Consider the following 8,077-nt stretch of genomic DNA (forward strand, 5'->3'; position numbering starts at 1 on the left):
TAAAGAATCTCAAAGCAGCCATCTTTCATCAAGCTGTATGTAGTTGATAGCCCTACTTGCGTTTAACCTATCCAACTCTTTCCAGCGTTTTAACAAGCCCAAGTCTAGATCCCCTAAAGAGAACTATATTCAAAAAAATCAATGACAAACAGCCTATATTGTGAACAGATATAATTTACCAAACTAACATTTACTGTTACCTGCTTCCAGCCATAAAGACTGGAATGGTGGTATTGTAGTAATGGGTGCATTTCTGGAAGCCTATCGCGTCCACAGCAGAGACATTGTGATCCATCAACGTGTTAGATCTCACGATGATTATGTGCCACTGTCAACTATGTGTATACTTTATGGCCTATTTTCTCATTGTAATGTACGCCCATGATGAAGGTTGTGTATGTTTACTGGAAAATGAATAAACAACATCTTTTTAACCTCTTCAGTGCCCATGACGAGATAGTCTCGTCATGGAGCACGGTTGCGCTGTGCCCATGACGAGACTATCTCGTCATGAACCCCGCCCGCTAATGCAACGCCCGGCACAGGGCGGGGAAAGGGCGTGGCACTGAAGGGGTTAAAAAAAAAAAAAACCCTTTAAAAAAACGTGTTAGATCTCAGGGTCATGTGCCTCGCCTGCTAGGTTTTAGTTTATCTTTCAAGGACAGGTCAGTCTTGACACAGGTGGGCAACACAGTCATCTTGCACTGTCGGAGAACGAGGATTCGCACAATCAATGTACAGGTGCTGTGATGAATTATGGGTCATGTTTTGTGTGATTCAATGAGAGTCTCTGATGGAGGACCAATAATGGTGTCTTAAAACCTTAAAGTGTATTTTCCATTTTGGAACAGTTTGTCAGGCTCCAGTGGGCTAGCGGCTGCCAGTCTTCCGGATATGAACCATGAAGTCCATATCATCAGCAGTCGCTTCATGCCCATTCACAAATACTTTCTTTGTTACGATTTATGTTTCACTTACTATTTTATTGCTAGCATTATCTTGCTATTAAAAATGCAGACATTGTACAAGAAACATAAGAAAACTAGAAACATTAAGAAAACACAACATAAAACGTAATCATTTGATTATGATTAGCTCATTCAAGGCAAGAATTAAAATACAGTAAAATCAAGAATATAAGGTGCATTAATGAGCTTATCTTAGACTTGATGGATTTTCATTGAGAAAAGGAAGGGTGAGGAAATATAGGTCTCTTCTCTGTTAGCCATTTCACAAATCACTAGTACATTACTTTTGAATTTAGCTTATGTCTTTTTGCCTAGGCTCTCCATGAAAACTGTTCAACAGCACACTACTGTTTAGCTTCATAAAGAAAATGGCACATGGTTGCCGAGGTAATATATGTCTTATATTGTAGGTAGTGGACTAATTGTCATTATTCAAGTGTCCTGCAAGAAATCATCTCTTTCTGGAAATCTGCTAGTGTTGTGACTCCTGTAACAATCCAATTCTTATTTTGGACCCTAAGGGGTTTGTTATGACTTTTGCGGTGGGAGTGGGGCCACCACGCTGCCACCCGCTCCCATACCCCCAAAACAAAAACAGACTGCCCGCCAGATTATGACTTTTTAAGTCGCTTGTGGACAGTTCTTTGGAGTTCCCGTAGTAGTGCCTTTAAAAAAGGCACTGCAATGGGAACGTCCTGTTCTTGCATGGACAGAAAACGCAATGTTGTGCGTTTCGTTCAGTGCAGGAGCATGGGGGTGCATGCAGACAGGGGGCACACCATGTGCACCCTATGGCGCAGAGGCACCAGGGGGCCATGGATGACCCCTTTTGTTTCCTCACCGCCAAATTTTTCACAGCGGTCGCACTGCCATGAAACGTGTGGCAGTGAAGAAACTCATAATATGCTTAGTGGGGCCACAGCGTCCCGCCAAGCATATGGCGACCTCAGGACTGATGTGCATCGCCAGGGAACGGCAGTTGCGGTGGTCCCATTGTGGCCTGATGGCCCTAGCCGTAATAGGGCGGTCGGGAAACCGCCACCATTAGTGTGGCGTTCCATGGATCACCAGACTCATCAGGGCCTAAGCCTTTATTGACATATTCTATAGATAATTTTAGGAAAGGATTTAAAACATTAGGATTAGGATTTTTATTTTCATACTTAACATATTTCATCATTTGTTAATCTGTCACAGCATACAGCATGGGCCGATCTTTCTACCCACTTCAGCCATTGGCTAACTTCACTATGAGTGACAGCAGTCTGTCTTTTCACAAGAAACATATCGCCACATAAAGTAGATTACTTCAGGGTCAGGTACTGATATGTCAATGGGTGCTTTTTAAGATCTTTAACCAACTTGTTTAGCTTCTGCTGTAACAGTGCCTGTTCTACTTCACAACAGTAAAATAGTCGAAAAGTGGTACGCCAATGCAGCATTGCCATTAACATCTACGGCAGCAAGTATTGCTATAGAGGACTCAGTAATATTTATTATGCTTGGTTCTGTTTCACATAAGCTTTTTAAAGCTTATATATTCATTCATGAATACAAAACAGAAATTTAAAACAAAAAAATCAAAGCAAATAGAATCATACCACTTTTTCTAATCTTACTAACAATAGATTTATTTGTATGTTATATTTTTTAAAGTTTCACAATTTTCTAAGATAGTACAATATGTTCATATGTGAGATGCGTACAGCATTTCCAGTTATTTGTCAAATTAAAATTTCTCCTCAATTTTCAACTCACTACACGTACATAAATGTGACAAACAGCATTTTCGACATTACAAGATTTCATCCACTATTTATTACCTACGGTAGCAGTAATTGACCTATTCTCATCAGCAAAAATATTTTTAGTCCTCGATAAGATACATCAAATAAGTAATCACAATTTAATGACTTCGTTATGTGGACATAGGAGTGGTATGACCATAGTATAGTTAAGTAATCAAGGTAAATATCCATACTTATTTGCTTGTTAAAATATTTTTTACTTAGTTATTTCATTATTGAACCTACAGATAATCAACATTTTATGTCATTGTAACCATCAGTTTTTGAACTCTGTGTTACTGTAATATACAGTGTATATATATATATATATATCCACAAAACAGTTTGCCCAATGAGGAGATGCCACACAACGAAAGCTTAAATGCCTTTAATGGAGTAACATCAGAGCAGCAGAGAAACAGTGTCACCCTCGCATAGTAGAAGCCCAACGCTTTTCGAGCACTCCATGTGCTCTTGTTCACGGGCAGACAGTAAAAGAGCAGAGCGGCAAATTCGAAGGACCAATTAATTGATAACAAGTCCCGCCCTCGTGGGCGAATGCACTCAGGCATTGTAGTTCTTGTGGTTCCTTCGATAGTAAAACCCCCAGTGGGTGCCGTTTTACCTAGAGTAACTCCAAATATTTCCCCAGTGGGTTGGGTGAGGGCTGAGTATCTCGCCGTGCCGATTAGTGTGCATCCCTCAGCACGGCCCTTTCGTTCCGCTGTGTCTGGAGGTTTCCAAACACCGGTTCCGTGCGCTCCACGGCAGGGCATCTCTGCGACCTGGGCCAGGCCGCCTTCATATCCACAAAACAGTTTGCCCAATGAGGAGATGCCACACAACGAAAGCTTGAATGCCTTTAACAGAGGAACATCAGAGCAGCAGAGAAACAGTGTCAACCTCACGTAGTAGAAGCCCAACGCGTTTCGAGCACTCCATGTGCTCTTGTTCACGGGTAGAGAGTGAGAGTTACTCTAGGCAAAACGACACCCACTGTTTTTTTTTTTTTTTTTTTTTTTTACTATCGAAGGAACCACAAGAACCACAATGCCTTAGTGCATACGCCCACGAGGGCGGGACTTGTTATCAATTAATTGGTCCTTCGAATTTGCCGCTCTGCTCTTTTACTCTCTGCCCGTGAACAAGAGCACATGGAGTGCTCGAAACGCGTTGGGCTTCTGCTACGTGAGGGTGACACTGCCACTCTGCTGTTCTGATGTTCCTCCATTAAAGGCATAAAGTCATTCAAGCTTTCGTTGTGTGGCATCTCCTCATTGGGCAAAGTGTTTTGTGGATATATATATGTATGTATATATATATATATATGGATTTGAACACTAATTACATAATCACCAAATAAGGACCAAACCTGAAAGAAATCGGATAAAAAAAATTCTAATTACATTTAAAACAAACTAACCAATTCAAACGCTTTACTAATTAAATCACCACTATAAAGAGGAGACAAAAATGTACACTAATTTACACTGAAAGAACCAGTATTTTAAAAAGCAACAGAAATGAAAAATTCAACTCCAAGAAAGGAAAGCTAGCTCTAAAAAGTAACTAAAATAAATTAAAATAATTATAACTAAATAACACCAACAGTCAGACGTTTAACTTAATCCCAAAAATAAATATAAAGCTTTCTATTAATATTTCCCTGATATAGCAAATAGCAACATGGCATATCCGAACATTACAAGCAGAAAATAAGAATATCATCCTTCTAAACTCGAAATTCAGTAATTATAATTTGAGAAGTAAGTGAATATTGCATAGGATTTAACCAACTAAACCACTCTATAGTTTAAAAATAAAGTAAAGCCTAAAGAAATGCAAAATAATTTCCTAATATCTAATGCTGATAACGTTTCATTAGCTAGGATTTTTTTTAACATGTTGGGGACGCTGGCCCCACGCTTAACCTTCCTCCTTTCGCAGCTGGGCTTGGGACTGGACATAGCGGAAAAACATCCTAGCTAGAAAAAGGACAACCAAAAGACATCCCGGCCTTGAGGATTGAGGAATCTCTTCCCTGAGAGCTATGACTTCTTGTTGTGAAAGCCAGAGATCCCTGGAAGCCACAAATCCGATCCACCTGCTTTCGACCAAGACCATCAGCATAGGGACATGGAACATGAGGACCATGAATGAGACAGGCAAGACAGCCCAAGTGACAGTGGAGATGAAAAAATACAACCTTGCCCGGCTTGGCATCAGTGAGACCAAATGGACACAATATGGAGAGAAAAGACCGGCTCCAGGAGGAATGCATATGTATTCTGGACACGAGGAAGAGAACACCCCACATACTCGGGGAGTAGCACTGATGCTAACACTAGTAGCCAACAGAGCTCTGATTTAATGGAAAGCCCACTGTCCCAGAATCATGACAGCGACCTTGTACACAAAGAAAAAGAGGATCAAAATGAATGTTAGCCAGTGCTGTGCACCTACAAATGACAGAAGAGAAGAGGAAAAAGAACAGTTTTATAATAGATTCCAGTCCATCATGGAGAAATGCCTTGAGAGAGACATCACCATACTGATTGAATACCTCTGGGTACAAAGAAGCTTTGGGCAACTATGGCCTTGGCGACATGATTGAGAATGGTGAAAGGCTCTCAGATCTCTGTGCCCTGAACAGTCTGGTGATAGTCCGTAGTGCATTCCCACACAAAAGACAACGTGAGTGTCACCAGACCATTCAACAGAGAGTCAGATTGACCATGTCTGCATTGCCAAAAGGTTCTGGAGGTCCCTACAGGATGTGAGAGTGATGAGAAGAGCAGACATGGCGTCAGTCCATCACCTTGTCGTAGCCAGGCTAAAGCCAAAGCTGAAGAAAGCATGGAACCGACAAACTAGCGCCAGCGATATAACTCCACCCTCCTCAAAGGTGCATAGAAATCGAGTGAATACTCAGTCACCCTCAGTAACATGTTTCAAGTCCTGCAAGAACTAGAGGATGACAGAGACACAGTAGAAAGTCGTTGGGAGAAGATCAAAGAAACATTGACATCAACCTGGCAGGCAGTACTGGGTCCCAAGGAACACCAACATAAAGAATGGATCTCCACCAAGACTCTCCGCAAAATCGAAGAGAGAAAGGAAAAGATAGCTGCAGTCAACACCAGCCGAACAAGAGCAAAAAAAGAGAAAGCTCAAGGCGAATACCCAAGAACCAACAAGGAAGCAAAAAGAAGCTTAAGAACAGAGAAGTGAAGATTCACCGATGATCTTGCCACAGAAGCCCAGTAAGCAGCAAGCCATGGAAAATTTAAATAACTACGATATAGCAAGGAAACTCTCCAGCAGATACAGGAAACCAGAAAGACCTGTTAAAGATAAAGCTGGAAAGACAATCATCCGTACCAAAGGCCAACAGCGAAGATGGGTGGAGCACTATGAAGAACTGCTGATCCAGTTATGCCGCAGTCTCCACCAGGCATACAGCCAGCTGACAAGGACTTGCCAATCGACTGCAGCAGACCACACAAGGAAAAAATACGGCAAACCATCAAACTTCTGAAAAATGATAAGGCAGCAGGACCTGACAACATTCCTGCAGAGACACTGAAGGCACACATTAAAACATCAGTAGACATGCTCTACCCTATGTTTGGAAGCACCTGGAAAGAGGGAAACGTCCTCCGACTGGAAGGAGGGATATCTCATCAAGATTCCCAAGAAAGGTGAACCGAGTAACTGTGTAAGCTACAGAGGGATAAGTCTTCCATCAACCCTCGGCAAACTGTTAAATAGAGTCATCCTGAACAGAATGAAGGAGCAAGTCGACGCTCAGTTGCGAGACCAGCAAACTAGCTTCCGCGAAGATATATCCTGCACAGGTCAGACTGCAACACTGGGCATCATCATTGAGCAGTCGATGGAATGGAACTTCCCCCCTCTATGTCAACTTCATCGACTATGAGAAAGCATTTGACAGGGTGGACAGAGAGACCCTTTGGAAACTCCTTTGCCACTACGGTGTGCCAGATAAATTTGTAAAAATCGTAAGGAACTCTCATGAGGGAATGAACTGCAAAATAGTCAATGGAGGACAACTCATGGAAGCCTTCCAAGTGAGGACCAGAGTCCACCAGGGTTGTTTGCTCTCTCATTTTCTCTTCCTGTTTGCCTCAGACTGGATCATGAAAATATCCACAGCAGGAGAAGAAATGGGATCCAGTGGACAACTCGGACACAGCCCAACAACCTTGACTTTGCAGATAACCTGGTCCTACTCTTCCATACCCATCTGCAGATGCAAGAGAAGACCAACAATGTGGAATCCACGTCTGCACAACTTGGCCTCAACATCCACAGGGGAAAAACCAAGATCCTGAAGGGTATCACAGCCAGCACAACTGCAGTCGCTCTTTCAGGTGATGCACCCAAAGAGGTTGAGGCCTTCACCTACCTGGGCAGTGTCCTAGACAAGCAGGGCTGCACAGACGCCGATGTCAAGGCAAGAATCTGCAAAGCAAGAGCTGCCTTCATTCGGCTAAAGAAAATCTAGACCTCCAAGGACCTAACACTGCAAACCAAGATCAGGCTTTTTAAAACCAAAGTAAAAGTGGTCCTTCTGTGTGGAGCAGAAACTTTGAGGACAACAGTGACCACCACCAACGAAGTCCAAACCTTCATCATGACCGGTCTGAAGAAAATCCTCCAATCCACTAGCCAAACACCATTAGCAACAATGACCTTCGGCAGCAGACTTTTCAACTCCCTGCTCATGAAGAAATCATGAAAAGATGCTGGCCCTGGATAGGTCACATCTTCCGCAAGTCTGCATCAAGCCCCATCAAGCAAGCCCTGACCTGACACCCTAAAGGGAAAGGGAAAAGAGGAAAGCCAAGAAATACCTGGTGCGAGGCCTCGAGGCTGACAGCAAGGAGATGGATTACACCTGGAGTCAGATTGAAAGAAAAGCCCAAGACGAGATGGCTGGAGAGTCCTGGTTGATGGCCTACACCCCAGAAGGGGTAGTAGGCATAAATAAATAAGTAATGCAAATGCATTTTCTTTTTTCAATTGGAAAAAATCTACCTTCCAACAAAAATGAACGCCTCAACAAACAGCTCTGCAAAATAAAAACACCCATGTTTAAAATGTAAATTAATGTAATGCATATTTAAATATTAATTCTACTTAAAAATATAGTTATTATAAACATAATAAATATTTAACTCACAAGATATAATGTTGAACTGAGCCAATTACATAAAATCTCAGAAAGGAAAACTGTTTTTGACTCACATGAATAGATATACTTACAGTCAAGAGAGTACACGCAGTGACAATATGCAC

The 8,077-nt window shown here is 42.1% G+C and overlaps 1 pseudogene; it reads left to right on the forward strand.

The window, feature by feature from the left end:
- The first annotated feature begins 4,805 nt into the window (after positions 1 to 4,805).
- LOC146796802 (uncharacterized) lies at positions 4,806 to 7,769 on the forward strand (annotated as a pseudogene).
- The last annotated feature ends 308 nt before the right edge of the window (positions 7,770 to 8,077 follow it).

Source organism: Triturus cristatus, chromosome 10, assembly GCF_964204655.1.
Source record: "Triturus cristatus chromosome 10, aTriCri1.1, whole genome shotgun sequence".
NCBI classification, from domain to species: Eukaryota; Metazoa; Chordata; class Amphibia; order Caudata; family Salamandridae; genus Triturus; species Triturus cristatus.